Here is a 23,711-nt window from a genome sequence, read left to right as displayed (position 1 = left end):
CAGCGAGTCATGTGTTAATGTTTTCATTGGGCATATACCAGAAAATTGTTAGTTCCACGCCTCTCATTTAGATATCTCGTGTTAATTTGCTTTTGATGGTGAAACACACTCTGTGAGGCAGCGTTTCTGAACTGTGTACGAAATGTTAAGTACTATAAACGGAATAAACGTACAGAGACATCCACCGCTAATTACACAGCGAACGATTCAAGACGGATATTTATGGCCGTAGTAAAGTACATCGTGGTCCAAAAATATCGTGTTAGTCATGAACAACATTCACTTGTATTTATTACAATATCATTCCGCTTGCTAAAGGTCACCCAAAGCTCTGAGAGTCTACTTGTTTCGATTACGTAGCTGTAGCCCGTCTGGACACCATTCTGGATTCAGACATAGCACACGGCTCATAAAACCGTATAGGTAGGGGCAGCTATATCAGACTGTATCATTCAATATTCATGTAATCTGAGGTAATTACGAAGTTATTTTTCAGTCCGCTGATATTTTTTCAAATGCTCACATGTTTTCACGAATTAGACTGTACTTCATTGTCTTTAGAGATGAGAGAGAATAATCTGTCTTCGGCATTGATGATACATTGTTCTTTTTTTTTAAGTAGCAGTTTCAGTAAGCAAGGTAAGTGCCTGTTGCGGTGGAAATTCAAGGCACGTCTTCGCTGCGACGAATACTTCTATATCCAGCAACCACGCGAGCTCATTTCAGTTTATTAGGTGTTGTAGGGTACAGTGTGGAAGACCATTTGCATTGCACGGGTCACACCTATGAGGAGTGATTCGTTAACACAGATATGGAATAACCACATGATATCTGTTGTAAGGACGATGGTTTCAATTTATCTTCGTTTACGTTATTCCTTTGGCCACGAGAAAGTTACTGGTCACTAGATCATATAAAAGGAAGTCAGTCTAATAGCGTTTTAGTGCACCCTTGAGTCAGATTTAATATACTGGGGTATGTTTTAGAACATTAAAACCGCGATCGTAGTATCCATTGAACTCACACGTTAAAATGCAAGGCGATCAGGTGAGGATACGTACAACGTCTCCATAATTGAAGTTCCAGGTTCAAAACGCTGTAGAAAGAGAACCACTGCTCAGAATGATGTCAAATGTGATCAGGATGTTATAGACGCAGGCGGAAATATCATGGGACAAAGAAAAAAAAAACTCGAAGGTTTGACCGACAGATGCCGCTATAAGCGTCAGAAGTCAGAATATGAACACCAACAGACACGCTACACACAGCAGTCACACAGTTTACATCCGAGACGCTCGACATGACTGTCTTCATGAAGGATCGCGCGATTCTGGAGAGGTTCATTTACAAGAACGGTGACTGTGCACCAGTAGCCCTGAAGAAGTACCAGACACTCAAGGGAATAAAGAAAGGCATTGGTGCGATGTCTGATAAGGGTCTGGAGAAAATGATTACAAACTTCGTAAAGACAGATTCTTTTAAGTGCAATGTAGCGGAGGGAGGAAAGCAGTTGATCCGATGTCTGTCAAAACTGTAGCCACAGTATTATAGAATGGGTCGACTGATGGTTTGCACGGGAAATTGCTCGAATGTTGGACATGTCTGCGAGCACGATACATAAAATCCAACGAAACATCCTACACTGCTACCCATACAAAGTCACCCATGTTCAGGAGTCGCTTTCTGCTGTCCTACCAGCAAGACTGACGTTCGCTCTGGAATAACTGGCCGTGGAACAATCTGGTGACGGACGAAGGCCATTTTCATCTCCAAGGACATTTCAGTACTCAGAACTGGAGAATATAAAAAACAAACGAATACATTCCGAACAGGACTTGAAGACCCAACGGTACCGACCGGTCGCCGCGTCATCCCCAGCCCTTAAGCATCACCGGATGCGGATACGGAGGGGCATGTGGTCAGGACCCGCTCTACGCCGTTGTCAGTTTTCGAGACCGTTGTCGCTACTTCTCAGTCACGTAGCTCCCCAATTGGCCTCACAAGTGCTGAGTGCACCCAGGTTGCCAGCAGCACTCGGTAGACGGAGACGGTGATCCATCCAAGAGCTAGCCAAGTCCGACAGCACTTAACTTTGATCATCTGACGGCAACCGGTGTTACCATTGCGGTAAGACTGTTGGCTGAATTGCAGACTATGAGCAACAGAATATTCACAAGCGCATCAAGCGGTATTACCTTGTTCTGCAAAGGTGACTGTCTGGCGCTGGTTGACAGCATCGTTTATCTTATGGGCAAAGAGTTTCTGAAGAATAGAAATTTGTTAACATCGAGTGTAGATTAAAGTGTCAGGAAGTCTTTTCTGGAAGTGTTTATATGGAGTGTAGCCATGTATGAAAGTGAAACATGAACGATAAATAGTTCAGACAAGACGAGAATAGAAGCTTTCGAAATGTGGTGCTACAGAAGAATGCTGAATATTGTATGGATAGATCATATAACTAATGAGGAGGTATTGAATAGAATTGGGGAGAAGAGGAGTTTGTGGCACAAATTGACCAGAAGAAGGGATCGGTTGGTAGGACATATTCTGAGACATCAAGGGATCACCAATTTAGTACTGGAGGGCAGGGTGGAGGAAAAAATCGTAGAGGGAGACCAAGAGATGAATAGACTAAACAGATTCAGAAGGATGTAGGTTGCAGTAGGTACTGGGAAATGAAGTAGCTTGTATAGGATCGAGTAGCATGGAGAGCTGCATCAAAACAGTCTCTGGACTGAAGACCATGTAATATCTCTTTATATTCTACTAATTATCCCTGCACAATTCTATGAGTGAATTACGTTTCCTACTTGACCATCTATATACCCGCAGAATCGATGCTCAAAGTAGTACAGTACTATTACTATTCCATGAGCGCATAATTACTCTTTGTAATATTCTCTCTGGTGTGTTGAGGGGACTTCAAGGATTTTCTCTGCGCCGAATAGCCGCATTGAATAATTGTAATTTTGCTATCGAGATTACTGGAAGAAAGAGATTGAAAATATATTGTATGCTACCCAAGAAAATATATACTGAGCATTTACATCAAAGGTGAGTAAGAAATTTCATTATGTATGTATTCTCTAATTGGAAATTTGCACGAAGGTGTTGTTTCGTTGGTAATCAGAAGGGAACTTCCGATAAATTTGAAACGAACCTGCACTTATTAGATCCAAGAGCACCATTATTTAATCGGATAATTAACGTCTATCAAAGCAAACTTTCCGCTTGATCTCAGGTTTCCCAACTGACTACGCAACGCAAGACATTTTATTTAGACAGGATTGTAGATCGCTTCGAATCATCGAGACTGCGGACAAGGAGTGTCACCGTCCGATTCTCATTAAATAAGTAAAGCTTAACTATAAGTTTCTTGAGCGACTGTGATGACTGTGATGTGGCTGCTTATGAATGAGATCATTAATAAAATACTAATAACTAACTTTCCTCCTCACCAGCAATGTTAATTAAAATTATAGCCACAACAACATCAAGTCATCTACAGCGCGTTCAGGTCCTAAGGTCACAGGGTTATCACGGCAGACCGCGGTTCTGTCTATGGCTGTTGCAAAAGTGCGCCGCAGATCAGTGGTCCACATATAAGGTTTTTTTACCGAAGAAGCACGGTTCATAAGAGATTGTGTTGTGAATTTCAATAGCCATCATGTACGGGCAAATGTAAATCCCCAAGAAAGTCAGGGAAGGGGCACCTACATCAATTCTCAATCAACGTAAGGGCAGTCGTACATGGCGATAGAGTAATAGGGCCATACATACTACCACTTAGGTTGAGTGGGATTGATTATCTGGACTTTCTCAGTAATGTATTTCCTACCTTGATGGAGGCTGTGCCATTGCAGCAACGAATACAGGCGTGGTTCATGCATGATGGCTCACCAGCAACACTTTCGTCGCAAAGTGCGCGAACGTCTGACGCAGACACTTCAAGACCGTTGGACTGTTCGATGGGGAGGGGGGAGGGTGAGGACAAATCTTTGGCTGCACATTCCCTAGACCTCAATCCCGTAGAGTATTGGTTACTGGGACTCTTGAAGGAATTGGTCTACGCCGCGCCAATCAACGATGTTCGGACACTGCAACGTTGCGTCTTCAGTGGGTAACGGCAGGTACAACAACAAGCGGATATACTTCAAAGGTTGCGTCCTTTCTTACGCCGGATGGCAGAGGGGTGCGTTGTCATCAATGGACCCCACGTTGAACAGCTTCTGTAAACACGTTTAAGTCGCAGAAAATATGAATGTCCGGAAGGGATATTTCTGTTAATATTTGCTCGTCTCCAGTGGCTGTATTTTATATTCGTACGCCGACAAAATTGAGCCACCTGTCATGTTCGCTCGAAGATAACCTTAGCCTAGGAAAACTGCAACGTTGCGTCTTCAGTGGTTAACGGCAGGTACAACAACAAGCAGATATACTTCATGCCTAATTTGCAGTAACTTATTGACAGTTTTCGAGATGCCTATAGGGAGTTTGTATTTATGCCTAATGGTGTGAGGTGCGCACATCGCTACTACGATTTTAGGCAGGGTAGATACAGACCACTGTGGTACAATTACTAGAACCTCAATAAAACTCCAGAGAGTCCTTCTCAGACACACAGCCGTAGGCCATCCTATAAAATGGCCTCACGTTCAGTGAGGTCTCCAAGCCAGGGTAGCAAGAAATATAGGCTTGTTCGCAAGTTGTCCAAGGAGAAAGAAAGATGGCAGTGTAGCTGTCAGTACGACTTTTGTTTGCACTTTAGGTGGCAAGCTTTGGCAGCAACTTATTGACAGTTTTCGAGATGCCTATAGGGAGTTTGTATTTATGCCTAATGGTGTGAGGTGCGCACATCGCTACTACGATTTTAGGCAGGGTAGATACAGACCACTGTGGTACAATTACTAGAACCTCAATAAAACTCCAGAGAGTCCTTCTCAGATACACAGCCGTAGGCCATCCTATAAAATGGCCTCACGTTCAGTGAGGTCTCCAAGCCAGGGTAGCAAGAAATATAGGCTTGTTCGCAAGTTGTCCAAGGAGAAAGAAAGATGGCAGTGTAGCTGTCAGTACGACTTTTGTTTGCACTTTAGGTGGCAAGCTTTGGCACGTTTGTATTATGTCCTCGATATTTCAGGATGGCGTACCAGCTGCGTTATTACACTTAGAAAGTAAGCATTTCCGAACCCATGCTTATTGGATTTAGTTTTCTTGTGTCGATGAGTACTACCATCTGTCGAAGGACTGCATACATTTTTTTCAACATCCCGTGTACGTCCAGTTTTCCTAGACTAAGGTTATCTTCGACCGAACATGACAGGTGGCTCAATTTTGTCGGCGTACGAATATAAAATACAGCCACTGGAGACGAGCAAATATTAACAAAAATATCCCTTCCTATTGGCTAGTTACTGACAGCCACTGAAATGTCTCTTAATAATGTCTTGGCCACGGTCGTGTTAGAACACGGGAAGTGCTAGAATCTCAGTTCTCAGTAGTTGAAATCGCCTTCTCCGACTTGGGTACCACGCTGTCAGAACAGGGCCGGGTCCCAGCTGCTGCGGTATTAAATTAGCAGGCGGCCGGTGCCAAGTGGTAGGGAGGGAGCGGGCGCGCAGCTTCGCCTCCAGGTATCTCCGCGTCGCCCACCGCAAAGGCAGCCGCAGCCGCCCCCACCGCCGCCCCCGCGCCGGATGGCTCGTGACAGATGGTAGTGGTGGGGGCTGGGGGTAGGGGTGGGCCACACCGGCAGGTCCCGATATTGTGGGAGTATTTCAGCCCGAGCAGTCGCCGCTATTACCCGCAACTGTTGCCGCCGCCCCCTGCAAGTTACGTGACCGAGGCGGCCGGGCGTTCAGCTGCGCCCCGCCTCCTCGAGCGCAGCCACTCCCCAGCAAGAAGGCGCGCTCGCCTACTTGCCTAACTGTGCTCTGTCCTCATCCAGATTCCTGTGATGACCGTGTCTTTAGCCTCCATTGCCCGTCATCCTCTATTGTTATGTATACTGTAACACCATTAGCGACAATAAGTAGGTCATGCTATATAATTCTGTGTATTTAACTTTTGAAGAGATTTTTCTGTACTAGTTAAGATCTTTGAACTCTCAGAGTGAAGTGGAAGTTTGTGAAGTATGTAGCATAAAAACTGAATAACGTTTAAAAATAGTGAAACTTTATAAAATATGAGTGCTCTTAAAAGATAAATAGTACTTGAATACTGGTTCATACTTAGGGATGTTGTATTATATAAAGGAAAAGGTGTAGGGAACCCCGTCCGCTGCGGAAGGGGCTTGGCGCGCGAGAAAAGCTGGATTGGTGGTGAATCTGGGCGGCACGGGAGAGAGCACATAAGCAGTCAGTGGCCAGCAGTTACATAGTGAACATCGTAGGTGCCAAGTGAGGCATTCGGAAGCCGATTTATGTTGAAATTGCCTCGGATATGGTTTTGGCTGTATAATGGTGCTCTCGTATTTGGAATGGCTCTAAAAAATGGTTAAGTCGCCGCAAGGGGCCCAATGACAGGGCTTGCTTTGCATGGCTCCACGTTCACCCGTCATAACGCCATGCGATTTTTTCCTTTGGGAATTCATCAAGGATGGTGTGTACGTGCCTCCGCTACCAGCAGACCTCCCTGAATTAAGAAACCGGATTGAACCAGGTGTTGCTACGATCACTGAAGACACCCTTATCAACGTTTGGGAAGAACTCGGCTATAGACTTGATGTGTGCCGTGTGATAAATTGTGCTCACATTGAACATTTATAAGGTTCTTGGTAAAAATGAGTTGCTCTTTCATTTGACATATCATTTATAACTGTACGTTTAATATAATAAATATTATAAAGCGTTGAAACCCCGATATTCATTTATAAACACCCTGTATTGTGCTCTTGTATTATGGAATGGCTCTGAAATGATTAATACGTCGCCAAGAAGAAATTTGTAAAGATCGTTAAACGGCAAGAGGTGAGATCAGATAGCCGTCACGTACTTGCCACCAGTATTGCACCACTGCTCTGCTTACTTCAGGAACTCAAATATGTATTTTAATACAGACCAGTACATTTGTGTGTGATTTTTCAATAATAATTTCAATGATACAAATATATGTTTTAACTTCGAAGTTGCCCTGATCATGAAACCTATACAGGGTCCTATGCTATACGTGCTAAAGACTGAGTATCCTGTTTCTGAATAATCAGTGATTGGTTTCTAATTCGAATGTGCCAAGGTTTCAGTGGGAAATGATGCTAGTTAAACCAGCTGCTTCGCAGCTAATGAAAGAGGCACGTAATTTGAGCTCTCATGAAACGTTACTTTGTTCTGACTATTAATAGAACTAATTTATGAAGTTTTATTTGAAAATATTAACTGAGTAAATTGTCATGTAGTGTTGAAATACAAACAAATTCAATTGGGGTTAGAAATCCAGATGAGTGCTTTGCAATTGTCTCTGAAATAGTTACAGAATTTACCCATAGAGTAAATGACAGTTTATGGGTCCCGAATATATTCTTTTCCGCTACGAGAAAGTCAAGCTAAAGATTGTTTTTTTGTTGCTATTAAAAGAAAATTGCTACATTGCTAATAATAAAGGCATAATAAGTATAGGTTTGGGATTATTTAATTTCATTTGTGGTATGTATGTGTTAGCTGAAACCAGAACTCTTTCCATGCCCAATTTCATTCCAGTGTGTCTTTAGTAGCACCTTAATGTTGAATTAGTACCGAATTAATCAACGACTGAAATAGTAACTTTTATTACTATGAGAGAAGTATTATCTAGTTCTCTATGTTTGCTGGTTTGTGTAAAAAGCTATCTACTGCTAATCATTACGTAGATCGTTTGTTAGTTGTGTGTGTCCATTGCACTATTTAAAAGGAGCATTTATCGAAGTCTCTTCAGCAATCTATGTTAATTTCCCTTCAAACTTAATGTTTCAATGTGTTATGCCTAATTAGGCTGGCGAGCATTTACTATTTCATTTACGTGAACTTTGTTAATTTCATTACTTACAAAATTAAAGTCAAGGTACCGATCTGCTGGTAGACGTCGGAGCCAAGGCCTTGCTGTATTAATAACCTCCCCATCATCTACTTATTGCTTCCCAAGCAGTACGTCCTTCACTAGGCCTAACAGACGTAATTCAGAAGGGCGAGATCCAGGCTGCAGGATGGATGAGGAAGACCAGTCGAATGAAGTCGGTCAACATTGCCAACAGAGATGTCCAGTTGCGCAGCGTGATGTTCGATTATTATTCGTCGAGCAACATGAATGACAGTGTCAGCACGTCCAACATTGCAGAAATAACAGCTCTATGCCGGCACGCGGGAAGTAGGACATGTTTGCGCGACCTTGTTTCGATGACGACAGACGCCTAGCCCAACGGCTCACTACGAATATCTGCGATGCTCTAGTTTTACGCCAAAAGAAACTCGGTTACAGCTCTCTGCTTTAAATCGGTTCTCCGCTACAGACACCATTTTGAAGGCTATGTATAGCGGCCCCACATATCGGAACTTCTTGAAACAACAGGGAATGAAGCGTGAATATTCCACGATGTCCCACAACAAATTGCGCATTTTTTTAGCCGACATTGGCAGAAGAAAAAAGAATACCACGAAGGAATTAACTGGCTAGGACAGAGATAGGTTATGTAATGTTCATGTACAGAAAAACAAACGTCTATAATTTCAGAAAAATGGATGATTTATACAAGAGAAAGAGTTTCACAAGTTGAGCAAGTCAATAACGCGTTCATTTACCAGTGGACCTTATCCAGGCAGTCGTTCGACTTGGCACTGATTGGTAGTTGTTAAGGAAAGCGTTTCTGAAGAAGAGAAATTTGTTAACATCGAGTATAGATTTAAGTGTCAGGAAGTCATTTCTGAAAGTATTTGTATGGAGTGTAGCCATGTATGGAAGTGAAACATGGACGGTAAATAGTTTGGACAAGAAGAGAATAGAAGCTTTCGAAATGTGGTGCTACAGAAGAATGCTGAAGATTAGATGGGTAGATCACATAACTAATGAGGAAGTATTGAATAGGATTGGGGAGAAGAGAAGTTTGTGGCACAACTTGACCAGAAGAAGGGATCGGTTGGTAGGACATGTTCTGAGGCATCAAGGGATCACCAATTTAGTATTGGAGGGCAGTGTGGAGGGTAAAAATCGTAGGGGGAGACCAAGAGATGAATACACTAAGCAGATTCAGAAGGATGTAGGTTGCAGTAGGTACTGGGAGATGAAGAAGCTTGCACAGGATAGAGTAGCATGGAGAGCTGCATCAAACCAGTCTCAGGACTGAAGACCACGGCAACAACATATGTCATCCTGAGAGATTTCGCGGAAAATTCTGTGCAACTGGCGCGAGAGATCGTTAAAATCGCAAGATGGTCGGAGAGCCCTGTCCATAACGTTCCAGACGTTCTCGTTTGGGGAGCGATCCGGCAACCTTGCTGGCCAAGGTAGTGTCTGGAAAGCTTGAACACAATCAGATCAGTACAAATTCCCGCCATGTATCTGCCGGCATTGTCTTGCTGGTATGTAAGCCCAAGATGGCTTGCCACGAAGGGCAACAAAACAGGGCGTAGAACATCGTCGACGTACTGTTATGCTGTAAGGGTACCGCGGATGACCACTGAAGGGGTCCTGCTGTGAAAAGAAATAGCATCCCAGACCATCACACCTGGCTGTCGGGTCCTGTAGTGTGGACTTCATCACTTAGTGAACCTCTTTCTCTTGAATAATCATCCAGTTTTTCTGAAATTGTAATCATTTGCTTGTCTTAAATCTACCTGACATCTACCGATTTTGATCCATTTAGGATCTGTTGCATCTGAATTGAATGTAGAAAATGAAAGGGCTAGTAGAGAGGGTCATAACAAGCGTATTTCACGTAGCAACCCGTATCCCCATCCCTTAATGCATGGCGCTAGGTGCCATTGAACAGCGTAGCGCGCTACTAAGAGAGTAGGCACACAAGAGGACATCCATGCCGTCACGGTAGCGGATATGCAGGGCAACGATTTCAATGTATCTGTGACATCAAGGTAAATCAGACGTCTCGTTGTAGTTTTATAACTTTTATTTGCAACCGCTGTAGCCGACATAGTTGTGAATATTCCAGGGGGGACAACACTGCCGGTTCAAAAATGGCTCTGAGCACTATGGGCCTTAATTTCTAAGGTAATCAGTCCCCTAGAACTGAGAACTACTTAAACCTAACCAACCTAAGGACATCACACACATAAATGCCCGAGGCAGGATTCGAACCTGCGACCGTAGCGGTCGAGCGGTTCCAAACTGTAGCACCTAGAACCGTTCGGCCACCCCAACACTGCCGGATTTTCCTCCTTTTACTGAGACAAGAAAGCGTTGCTTTTGGCTGTGAGAATTCCGTTTTATAGGTTTTGCATAGAGGGGAGCACCTGTGCAGATTGCGGAGTCCGGTTCTCGCTTCCTCACTTTCCACTAAAACTGCGGCACTCTTTTGTTTGTTACTATGTGGACCAGACAGGAAATGGAGCGCTATTCTGGGGAAGATAGGGCAGACATGCGCTGTGCTTAGGGGGCAGCGGATGGAAATGCTCACGCTGCCCCATGTCTGTACGTTCGGCGGTTTCGGAACTGTCGAGTAGCAGATCCACCCACATTTGCTGCCATCCGCAGGTCCCTACGAGAGACATATTCACTTGAGGTACTTTTTCTACTGGAACGTTTTGGTAACGGCGCATGTGCGTTTAAGACCTACTTCAAAACACATGAATCCTGCCTCGGGCATGGATGTGTGTGATGTCCTTACGTTAGTTAGTTTTAAGTAGTTCTAAGTTCTAGGGGACTGATGACCTCAGAAGTTAAGTCCCATAGTGCTCAGAGCCATTCGAACCATTTAGCCATTAACTATAAATAACTTTTTGTCTGCGTATTGAGATTAAGTCACGCTACGTATATTTAAGACGCATTTCCTCGCGCTCAAAATATACGTGGCATTCCAAAAACATTATCCAGAATTTAAACTGCTACGTTACATTTTCATCGCTGTAGGTTGCGTCAGACGCCTGCGTGCGTATTTCAAACCGCACGTAGCAGTCAGCACTGACTTATACGGATAAACTAAATTAATTCAACACCACAATTAAGCCCAAAGGAAGTAATGGTATAACGCAAAGACTGTGCGTGCGCTCAACAGTTCCTGCAGTACGGTGTTTGACGAAGGTTGCTGTGGAGCCGATTAGTCGAGATTCTTTATTGTACTGCCATATGTCTGCAAGGGATCATTTGATTGCTTAGATCGTGGACGAGCAGTTGGTCGGTTCGAAACTGGTCAAAGTTTCGTTCCTATGATGACAGTAAAGGATATTTCCAAAAGTGTAACGTAGCGATTAAAAACAGCCGCTGAAGTTAGAGAATGCCTGCTGGTGATCACAAAGGGCCTACCACACTGTACGAAGGTCGATACGTAGCCCTAGTAACGAAGAGGAACAGACATCTAACTCCTAGTCAACTGCTACCAGATCACATGTCTTTGCCAGAACCACTTTTCGGCGATTATATCAGGCTTGTATGAATGTTCGGAAATGGTTCAAATGGCTCTGAGCACTATGGGACTTAATATCTGTGGTCGTCAACCCCTAACTTAGAACTACTCAAACCTAACTAACGTAAGGACATCACACACATCCATGCCCGAGGCAGGATTCGAACCTGCGACCGTAACAGTCGCGCGGTTCCGTACTGCGCGCCTAGAACCGCGAGACCACCGCAGCCGGCAGCGTGTGTATTGCCACCAGTAAAATTCGGAAGCGGTGGTCGTGTTTTTCATGGCGGGAGCTCGCACCCCTTGTTGTTTTGCGTGACACTATCACAGCAAAGCCCTACATTGATGTTTAAGCACCTTGTTGCTTCCCACTGTTGAAGAGTAATTCGGGAATGGCGATTGCATCTTTCAACCCGATCGAACAACTGATCGTAATGCGCGGCCTGTGGCGGAGTGGTTACACAGCAATAACATCCCTGTGATAGACTGACCTGCACAGTCATGACATGAATGATGTAGAACACCTTTCGGATGTTTTGGAACGCCGACTTCGTGCCAGGCGTCACCGATTGACACCGATACCTCTCCTCAGTGGAGCACTCCGTGAAGAATGGGCTGCCATTCCTCAAGAAACCTTCCAGCACCTGATTGAAAGTAAGCCTGCGAGAGTGGAAGCTGTCATCAAGTCTAAGGGTGGGCCAACACCATATTGAATTCCAGCTTTACCGATGGAAGGCGACATGAACTTGTGAGTCATTTTCAGCCAGGTTTCCGAATACTTTTGATAACATAATGCACATCAGCACGTCATATCCATCCGCTGATAGTGCTGCAACTGCCACAAAGAGCGCTGTCAACCACAGGCTACTTCACTTACGCGAAACACAGGCGCAGATGGAGATCCTTATATCAACAGGGAAAAAAACTGTGTGCGCCCCCAACAATCGCCCAGTTCTGTCAGACTTCCACCAGAGTTCCTGCAGTCACGCTGTGGAGCACTGTTCCAGCAATTCTGTTCAGATGCTACTACATTTCCACTTCTTCTACAGCCAGTTATGAATTTCTACAGTGATAACAGTTCCAACATAGGAGTGTCTATTTAAAGATCTGTAGGGACAGTTGATTATGAGTGTCTGTGAAGTGGTTTCAGTCATATTAATCACATACAGCTCACTTTCTCCAGACATATTGAGTCTCATCTTTACCTACAATAATAAAGTAGGTCAAAGCAATGAAGTAGAATTTGGGAATTTTTGGTAAGTTCCTATGGTACCAAACTGCTGGGGTCATCCGTCCCTAGGCTTACACACCACGTAATCTAACTGAAACTAACTGACGCTAAGTACAACACACACACCCATGCCCGAGGGAGGACTTCAACCTTCGACAGGGGGAGCTGCGTGAATCGTGACAAGTGCCTCGCGGGAGGGGGGGAACAATGAATTCTTGTCAGCCCCAGGATACGAACTGGGATCTACAATTTTTTTTTTTTTTTTTTTGGTCATCGGTCTACTGGCTGGTTTTATGCGGCCCGCCACGAATTCCTTTCCTGTGCTAACCTCTTCATCTCAGAATAGCACTTGCAACCTACGTCCTCAATTATTTGCTTGACGTATTCCCATCTCTGTCTTCCTCTACAGTTTTTGCCCTCTACAGCTCCCTCTAGTACCATGGAAGTCACTCCCTCATGTCTTAGCAGATGTCCTATCATCCTGTCCCTTCTCCTTATCAGTGTTTTCCACACATTCCTTTCCTCTCCGATTCTGCGTAAAACCTCCTCATTCCTTACCTTATCAGTCCACCTAATTTTCAACATTCGTCTATAGCACCACATCTCAAATGCTTCGATTCTCTTGTGTTCCGGTTTTCCCACAGTCCATGTTTCACTACCATACAATGCTGTACTCCAGACGTACATCCTCAGAAATTTCTTCCTCAAATTAAGGCCGGTATTTGATATTAGTAGACTTCTCTTGGCCAGAAATGACTTTTTTGCCATAGCGAGTCTGCTTTTGATGTCCTCCTTGCTCCGTCCGTCATTGGTTATTTTACTGCCTAGGTAGCGGAATTCCTTAACTTCATTGACTTCGTGACCATCAATCCTGATGTTAAGTTTCTCGCTGTTCTAATTTCTACTACTTCTCATTACCTTCGTCTTTATCCAATTTACTCTCAAACCATACTGTGTACTCATTAGACTGTTCATTCCGTTCAGCAGATCATTTAATTCTTCTTCACTTTCACTCAGGATAGCAATGTCATCAGGGAATCGTATCATTGATATCCTTTCACCTTGTATTTTAATTCACTCCTGAACCTTTCTTTTATTTCCATCATTGCTTCCTCGATGTACAGATTGAAGAGTAGGGGCGAAAGGCTACAGCCTTGTCTTACACCCTTCTTAATACGAGCACTTCGTTCTTGATCGTCCACTCTTATTATTCCCTCTTGGTTGTTGTACATATTGTATATGACCCGTCTCTCCCTATAGCTTACCCCTACTTTTTTCAGAATCTCGAACAGCTTGCACCATTTTACATTGTCGAACGCTTTTTCCAGGTCGACAAATCCTATGAAAGTGTCTTGATTTTTCTTTAGCCTTGTTTCCATTATTAGCCGTAACGTCAGAATTGCCTCTCTCGTCCCTTTAATTTTCCTAAAGCCAAACTGATCATCACCTAGCGCATTCTCAATTTTCTTTTCCATTCTTCTGTATATTAGTCTTGTAAGCAGCTTCGATGCATGAGCTGTTAAGCTGATTGTGCGATAATTCTCGCACTTTTCAGCTCTTGCCGTCTTCGGAATTGTGTGGATGATGCTTTTCCGAAAGTCAGATGGTGTATCGCCAGACCCATATATTCTACACACCAACGTGAATAGTCGTTTTGTTGCCACTTCCCCCAATGATTTTAGAAATTATGATGGAATGCTATCTATCCCTTCTGCCTTATTTGACCGTAAGTCCTCCAAAGCTCTTTTAAATTCCGATTCTAATACTGGATGCCCTATCTCTTCTAAATCGACTCCTGTTTCTTCTTCTATCACATCAGACAAATCTTCACCCTCATAGAGGCTTTCAATGTATTCTTTCCTCCTATCTGCTCTTTCCTCTGCATTTAACAGTGGAACTCCCGTTGCGCTCTTAATTTTACCACGGTTGCTTTTAATGTCACCAAAGGTTGTTTCGACTTTCCTGTATGCTGAGTCTGTCCTTCCGACAATCATATCTTTTTCGATGTCTTCACATTTTTCCTGCAGCCATTTCGTCTTAGCTTCCCTGCACTTCCTATTTATTTCATTCCTCAGCGACTTGTATTTCTGTATTCCTGATTTTCCCGGAACATGTTTGTATTTCCTCCTTTCATCAATCAACTGAAGTATTTCTTCTGTTACCCATGGTTTCTTCGCAGCTACCTTCTTTGTACGTTTGCTTTCCTTCCCAACTTCTGTGATGGCCCTTTTTAGAGATGTCCATTCCTCTTCAACTGTACTGCCTACTGCGTTATTCCTTATTGCTGTATCTACAGCGTTAGACAACTTCAAACGTATCTCGTCATTCCTTAGTACTTCCGTATCCCACTTCTTTGCGTATTGATTCTTCCTGACTAATGTCTTGAACTTCAGCCTACTCTTCATCACTACTACATTGTGATCTGAGTCTATATCTGCTCCTGGGTACGCCTTACAATCCGGTATCTGATTTCGGAATCTCTGTCTGACCATGATGTAATCTAATTGAAATCTTCCCGTATCTCCCGGCCTTTTCCAAGTATACCTCCTCCTCTTGTGATTCTTGAACAGGGTATTCGCTATTACTAGCTGCAACTTGTTACAGAACTCAATTAGTCTTTCTCCTCTTTCATTCCTTGTCCCAAGCCCATATTCTCCTGTAACCTTCTCCTACAACTGCATTCCAGTCGCCCATGACTATTAGATTTTCGTCCCCCTTTACATACTGCATTACCCTTTCAATATCCTCATACTCTTTCTCTATCTGTTCATCTTCAGCTTACGACGTCGGCATGTATACCTGAACTATCGCTGTCGGTGTTGTTCTGCTGTCGACTCTGATTAGAACAACCCGGTCACTGAACTGTTCACAGTAACGCACCCTCTGCCCTACCTTCCTATTCATAACGAATCCTACACCTGTTATACCATTTTCTGCTGCTGTTGATATTACCCGATACTCATCTGACCAGAAATCCTTGTCTTCCTTCCACTTCACTTCACTGGCCCCTACTATATCTAGATTGAGCCTTTGCATATCCCTTTTCAAATTTTCTAGTTTCCCTACCACATTCAAGCTTCTGACATTCCACGCCCCGACTCGTAGAACTTTATCCTTTCGTTGATTATCCAATCTTTTTCTCAAGGTAACCTCCTCCTTGGCAGTCCCTTCCCGGAGATCCGAATGGGGGGCTATTCCGGAATCTTTTGCCAATGGAGAGATCATCATGACACTTCTTCAATTACAAGTCACATGTCCTGTGGATACACGTTACGTGTATTTAATGCAGTGGTTTCCATTGCCTTCTGCATCCTCATGTCGTTGATCATTGTTGATTCTTCCGCCTTTAGGGGCAATTTCCCACCCCTAGGACAATAGAGTGTCCTGAACCTCTATCCGCTCCTCCGCCCTCTTTGATAAGGCCGTTCGCAGAATGAGGCTGGCTTCTTATGCCGGAAGTCTTCGGCCGCCAATGCTGATTATTTATCAAAAATTAGGCAGTGCCGGGGATCGAACCCGGGACCGCAGACGTTTTTGACTACGAATCAAAGACGCTACCCCCTTTTTTTTTTAAATCTCGTTTTTGTTTCCTTTTGTTCGTTGCATCTGCTCGGGGCGGACGTCGTAAGTCAGCCGTTTAGTTCGTTGTTGATCATAATTACTATTAAAAACAGTCTTGATCACGATTTATTTTACAAGGTGACCGGTTTCGACCACTACTGTGGTCATCTTCAGACCATTGAGTAGGAACCCCTTTCTGTTGGAGAATCAGTTGTGATTCTCCAACAGAAAGGGGTTCCTACTCAATGGTCTGAAGATGACCACAGTAGTGGTCGAAACCGGTCACCTTGTAAAATAAATCGTGATCAAGACTGTTTTTAATAGTAATTATTTACAAGACACTGATCACTGCTGTTCCCATAATGCATTCAAAAATAATTCGTTGTTGATCGATTAGCTCAGTTTTTTTATTACAGAGAGCTGCTAACCCTCTGACCGAACGTGCTGAGCTACCGTGCCGGCAACCCCTAGACCACGGGTACCCCTCTCCCACATACAAAGCAGATTCCTTGGCAATGCTGGTATGAGTTTAGAAGGAGAATAGCATCGGGCTGAGTTGTTAGTAGGAATCTGTATTTGGGAAGGAGACATACTAGTGTATTTGTGCAGGTTTGGTAGCTGTAGTCTGCCCAGTAAGCGGGAGACCTGGCTTCCAATCGCAGCAGTGGTACGAATGTTAATTCATTTCTTTGGCCAACTTCATTACTGTCAGTGAGAGTGATTAAAATCATAGACTGCCAAGACAAAGCAAAAATTCTGTTCTGTTAGGTACTGGACTCGAATTCCACTTACCCAGCAACTAAGAAAGTTTAGTTCATAGCATGTGTATACAGCCATCTTGTAGGGAGAAAAAGTAGGATATTCTTATTCTTCTATGGTGGATGGTTGGGCTGAATTGGTAATAATATTGAGTTAAAAATTCTCAACAAATTTTGTATGACTATCCCGTTCCACACCGGTTTTTTTTACTTAAATGACTAATGAGCGCTTAATTTATGTGGTGTGCTGAATATATTACTTTAGCTTGGTATCTAGTGCTATGGGTTTCTTCCTGTTTGTTGTAGACATTATCTTTCAGTTAACCACATTCAAGAGAGTGGACATTTTGTGAAAGTCTCTCTGGATTTCAAGGCAGTCCAACGACAATACTTTCCTAACATAAAAGTGTCAACAGAGTACACAATGATAACGATGCCCACCACATCCGAAGAGCGATTTATTTATAATGAGAACATTGGAGATCATATTAAGCTTCCTTGGGACGCACCAACGTTACTTTCCTTCGTGGATATTCACCGCCGGCCACTAAAGGTTGCTGGGTTACCTGCAAAGACATGTGTACAATCGTGTCTAGATTAGCAGTCGGCTGTGTGGTGGATGTTTGTCGTCCTCCCCCTGCTTCTACGAGAACCGGGACAAATTTGTCGCCGTGCCCGTGTTAGCGCACTATTAACCGTACCCTCATGCAAACTGCGGTCGTAATCACGACTTGCGAGACCTTAATGGCATCGTTTGTTATGATATTCTTGGCGCCCTGTGTCACTCTGGATGCTAAGAACAACACACCAGCAGATAAAACACTCAAGGAAAATAAACGTCTCTCGTGCATTAACACTTAGACGAAAAAATAATCGTTATACTGTATGACTGCGTTAAAAAGTCAAACACACGTATACATAATAAAAAAATTTACTTATCTACACATTAAAAGTATATTTATTTATTTCGAAAGAGCCCTGCGACATAACATAAACTAAAATAGTTGTCCTGAATATTTTAGAAGCAGAAGGGATAAACAAAACTTCCGTTTTTAGTACACCCCTCCACTTTCTTCTGTTCTGTGCCACTTTCTTAATCTGCTACTAACTTCACCCATTTTGATTGTCTCCCCAGTCCCCCATTTCCTTTCTCTCTGTCTCTCTCTCTGTCTCTCTCTCTCTGTTGCCTGTAGTATTTCTTTCAACCACGCTTCGGTGCAACCAGTGTCTCCGCAACAACCGTACACCGCACCCATGATTTTCACCTCATTTTTATCATATCCACTACTTTTCGTTCCTCTACTATGTTTAGCAATCTCTCTTCATTCCTCACTCTGTCATTGTATTTCGCTGCAAGCATTTTTGCATTTTTTTTTCTTTACCAGAAAACACTACCATTTTAGTTTACACCTTCAATATGGACGTCTCTGGTTCACTGCCGTTTAAAATTACATTCCACAGGGTAAACATGACCCAAATGTTACTTACTTAGTTCTATAGAAATTATTTTTTCTGTTTCACCTTTTCAAATAGCACTTTTACCCACAGATATTTTGCATCTTTTTCCTCCGTACCGTTGCCATTTCCTCTCATAAAATTTCCTTGGTATTTAAGTTTCTAACCTTTGTCTTGCTGCCATTATGCCGCCTCCAGTATATCTCTATTAGTATGTCTTTCCGTTAGCTGTATGTGAGTAATGATAAAATTAGCGCTCCGCGATTGAAAGTCTCTTCTTTCAAGGCAGATGCCCTTTATGGTAAAGATATCAGTATAATTGCGAACTCTGTAATATAACCGTTTACTGGAGCTAAAGCAAGTGAACATACGTTTCAGGTGTATAGCCACTTACGTGGGTATAAGCTTTTATGAATTACAGGGTCGCCACCAGCCCAAACGCTTCTTCACAAGAAAGATCAGAGCGAACTGAAAAATTTCGTATGACTGAATAGTTGGAAACTGTCGGGTTTAATTTAAATCAATCAAATTATACAAGAGCAAAACTTATAATATCGTGATAGAGCATTATCATTCGTCCCACTGTATTTTGCAGTGAAGGTGACTCCTTGGTAAATTAGAATTAATAAGACAGCACTCAAGTGTTAATTTTCACTGAGAATATTTGTTCTTAAACTGACGCAGTATAAATAAAAAGGAAAACTATCCTAATCCAAAAGATGGTTCATTCCTGAGCGTCAAACAACTCACCAGAACATCTTAAAATAATAAAACGTCGTTTATCGTGATCAGTTATATGGGTAGTGAAGAGAGAGGAAAAGGAACTCATAGAATCATGCACTGAAACTGGAATCACTCTCAAAGATAAAGTTTGGAGAGGAATTAACCATCATCATAAATATGCAGTTGCCGCAAAGAGATTTACAGCAACTGAAGAGCTGAAGAAACTATAATATACGCAAATTCACTTCCACAATGCAGATGGTGAAAGGGAAAGAACAAGTGGGTGAATAAATTACTCACTAAGCAACACCTTGTTGAAACAGATAAATATAGCACAATTACAGAGAAACGAATACACGACTACGAAAGTTAGACTAAATTATGAAGAAACTTGGAACACATCAACGAGACAACGGAAGCTGAAGGCCCCACTGGTTCACGCAACATGTGGTCCGCACAAACAAAAGAAGATAGTAAGATCCCACAAAATTATGAAAATATGGGTGCTCAAACATCACGTTAGACGCTGATCATTTAATCCAATTAGAATCTCTCAATGAACTTCTGAGATTCAAGGTGAGGGGTTCACTTAACGAAGAACACTTGAAAATAGATTGAACAAAGTGTATGCGGAAACTGGCATACCTAATCACACATGAAACTAAGGCAGGAAAAGAAACATTAACTAGAACAGAAAGAAACACAGGCACACGAAGACACGATTATTCTCACATTAACGCAAGAGGAAAATCGCCTTTAATTGGCCTCCTTATCACACGGTGGAGAACATACCACACCACAATGTTGTAAAGAAACAAAAAAATCAAGAATATTGAATAATTCGTAAGTCGTAACATTAGTGCGGCATTATGCTTGCAAGTGAACACATCCTGGAAAAAGAGATAAAACTCCTCCGTTCAGCCGAAAAACTTACACTTTCACAACCTTAAAGTACCAAGACCATGCTTAATAACTAAGGATTGAACTCATCATCAATCAACAAGAGAGACTGAACCGAATTCATCAACCACCAGCCAGCAGCAGAATGTCTCTCTCGTGATAGCATCCAGGGAAAGACCAGTAGGGGTCGTTTCTGCCACTAACATGACAGAAGTACAAGACATGAACAGTGGGGATAGATCTGTTTGCCTCAGCACAAGAAACACTAAGTTGGTTAACTTGTACCCTTTCCCCCAAGCCCCACCAGGAAACAGAACGCAGATAATGTGCTAAATTCCTTGCAAAACCCCAAAAGACACATTCAGGGTGGACAAAAATTGTGTCACGAAATTTTAACCCTGCATAGCTGATGCCAGTAGGAACGAAAATTACTAATGTTATGTAGGTCGACAGCGCACCATTTTTAAGCTACGGAAACTTGGCTCCATGCGCTCCGATTGACCGTGGGATCGCCCTGTTGCCGTTCCTTGGTTAACGGGCAGCGCTATGGTTGTCGATTCACACATACAAACGTCCCTCGCCCCGTCACTGCCCCATCGTGATACTCACACGTGTCAAATAGGTCTTGCGGTTTGTCTCCATCTCACGTCAGGCATTCACACGTAAGCTTCGTGTAATTTTTCCTCCTATCTATGTAATTATGTAGTTATGTAGTTCTCAGTTCGTTCGAGCAATCAATCATTCATAATAGGAAACACAGTCATAACTCAGTCACTCAAAATGATTCAGAAATTTTACTTGTTAGAATGAAATCAGGCGATGATTCTTCTTCTCTGCAGGCTCGTGCTTTGCGGCAGTCTGCTAATCTGTATAATAAAATGTCAAGAGAAATGTCATATCAAAGAAGAGCAATAGAAGCGAATCCGAGCTGCTACTCGAATGGGAATGGCAGTAATGGCAGCAGTAACAATAATCATAACCATCTACACTATCCGAGGAGACTTAGAAATGGACAAAATGCAAACAACAATTATTACCATAATGGAAACTTTAGTAATGGTGCAGCGATGGGCTATCTTAGGAACAATAGGAATTTTAATCGATATAATCCAATGTATGGCAACACAAGACAGTTCTACCAACACCAGCAGAACAACAACAATAATTACACGAATCAAGCAAGACAATATATCCCGAATTCACCACAACAACCGATAATCACTGTAGTAGCTGAAGAGAGAAATACCAATCGGACCAACAATCAGTCAAACTAAGCATGACCGCATCGTGCCCCGGAGGAGCGGTCAGGGGATCTGTTAGGGGCGAAACAGTAAAATTGTAATTGTTAAGACATAATGATGGTGAGCTGTTGACTGAAGAGTTAACAAAGGATTTAATAACGTGTCATAATGACAGATCGAGTGTTCCGGTAACGGAAGTATTTGTTGAAATAGAGGAAGTTCCAACGAATGTGATATTAGACACCGCCATTTCCGCCAATGTCATTTCAGGCGCTCTTTTTAGGAGAATTATTAGGAAGAAGAAGGTACCAATTTTGCCGGTACGGAACTGCAAAATCATCGGAGCTGTTGGAGCACGCTCTCCCAATGTCAAAATACAAACACATAATTAGAGATGAAATTGGGAAATGTAGCAATAAAATGCACGTTCCTTGTCGTGGAGAAGTTATTAGTGGACTGTATTCTTGGTATCGGGAGTATGTAGGAGTACGATCGTCAGATTGATTTTTTGGAAGGAATAGTTAAATTTAGATTAAATGGAGAAGATATAGCACTGGATTTAAATAAAAAGGAGACGGTGCATGAGAAATATTGTCGCGGTGCCTTAATTCAATTAATGGACACTACAAACGGTCGTTGGAAGGAGCTTTCAAATGATTTGATACAACAGGAGGACTTTAACCAAACAACAATGACAGAAGCTGGTGAATCAAATCAGCTTACCGGAGAACAAAGGCAGCAGCTTCATTATTTGTTAGAGGCATATGAAGAGATTTTTGATGAGAAACCAGGAATTATTAAAGGGTATATTTGTCACCTACAAATGAAGCCACATCAGAGTTATTGTTGCACGCAATATCCGATCCCCTGGTGTTTAAAACAATCTGTTCAAAGGGAGATAAATAGAATGTTAGAATGGAACTTGATTGAGCCATCAACTAGTCCATATTGTTCTCCGCTCTTAGTCTTTCCAAAACCTGGAGGCAACCTAAGATTAGTTCTGGATGCGAGAGAGCTTAATAAAATAATAGTACCTGTAAGAACTCATCCGGAAAATATAGATGAATTAATTCAAAATTTCCAGGATGTTTCGTACTTAACTAGTGTTGATTTGAGAAGTTCGTACTGGCAGGTCCAAATGGATGAAGAATTTAGGAAATATACCGCAGTTATCTATGCCGGGAGAAGTTACCAATTTAGAGTTGTCCCGTTCGGACTTAATATTAGTGCCGGAATATTTATTTCAGCGTTGGATTATGTTCTTGGATCAGAATTGGGTAGTCGTATAACGGTGTTTGTTGACGACTTATTAATAGCCACGAAAACATGGGAAGAGCATTTGCATATTTTGGAAACGAGATTTGCTGTTTTCAAGAAAACCGGAATTATAGTAAACTTACAGAAGTCTCATTTTGCTTTACCACAAATTAAGTTCTTAGGACATATGACAGGTGCGAAAGGTATCCTGCCTAACGAGAAGAAGACAAGTGCAATTCGAAATTTTCCGTCACCACGGAATAAAAGACAGCTGAAGGGATTTATAGGTATGGCATCGTTCTTCCGTCGTTTCATAAAGAATCAAGCCATGCATTCTGAGGCATTAAATCGGCTTCTACGGAAGGATGTGAACTAGCTTTTCGAGACATTAAAGACCAACTCGTTAACGCATCCTTATTATATCACCCTGATATGAATTGTGAGTTCTGTCTGTCCACGGATTCATCGGATGTTGGATTAGGTGCTTGTCTCTTCCAAATAAGGAAAATAGAAGGGGTACCAATATTGTGCCCGATAGCATTTGCTAGTCGAGTGTTATCGCCCTGTGAAAGAGCTTATAAGACCACAGAATTTGAAGCACTTTCAGTTATCTGGGCATTCAAGCAGTTTAACTATTATTTATATGGTTCGAAAACGATTGTGTATTGTGACCATCAATCACTAACCTCTTTGCAAACACATAGATTATTACGTCCCAGACTGTCACGTTGGACAATGACACTACAACAGTAGCAATTTAAAATTACTCATGTGTCTGGCAAAGAAAATATTATTGTGGATGCACTGTCAAGATCGCCAGAAGGTTTAACGCCGGAAATAGAGTCAGTAAATACTTCGGATTTTCCAGTATTACTTTTGCAGGACAATATCTGCAAAACTTATTATGTACATCTTTATAGAGATACGGGAAATTTACAACGAAAAGACCGTCGATGCAAGGAGATAATTCAGCTAAAGGAACAACAAAATTCAAGGGCTAGTTTAGATCATTATAAATTAGTAAATGGAGTATTATTATTCAG

Source organism: Schistocerca serialis, chromosome 9 (assembly GCF_023864345.2).
Source record: "Schistocerca serialis cubense isolate TAMUIC-IGC-003099 chromosome 9, iqSchSeri2.2, whole genome shotgun sequence".
Lineage (NCBI taxonomy): Eukaryota > Metazoa > Arthropoda > Insecta > Orthoptera > Acrididae > Schistocerca > Schistocerca serialis.
The sequence above is the reverse complement of the archived record's forward strand: the minus strand, read 5'-3'. Positions refer to the sequence as shown.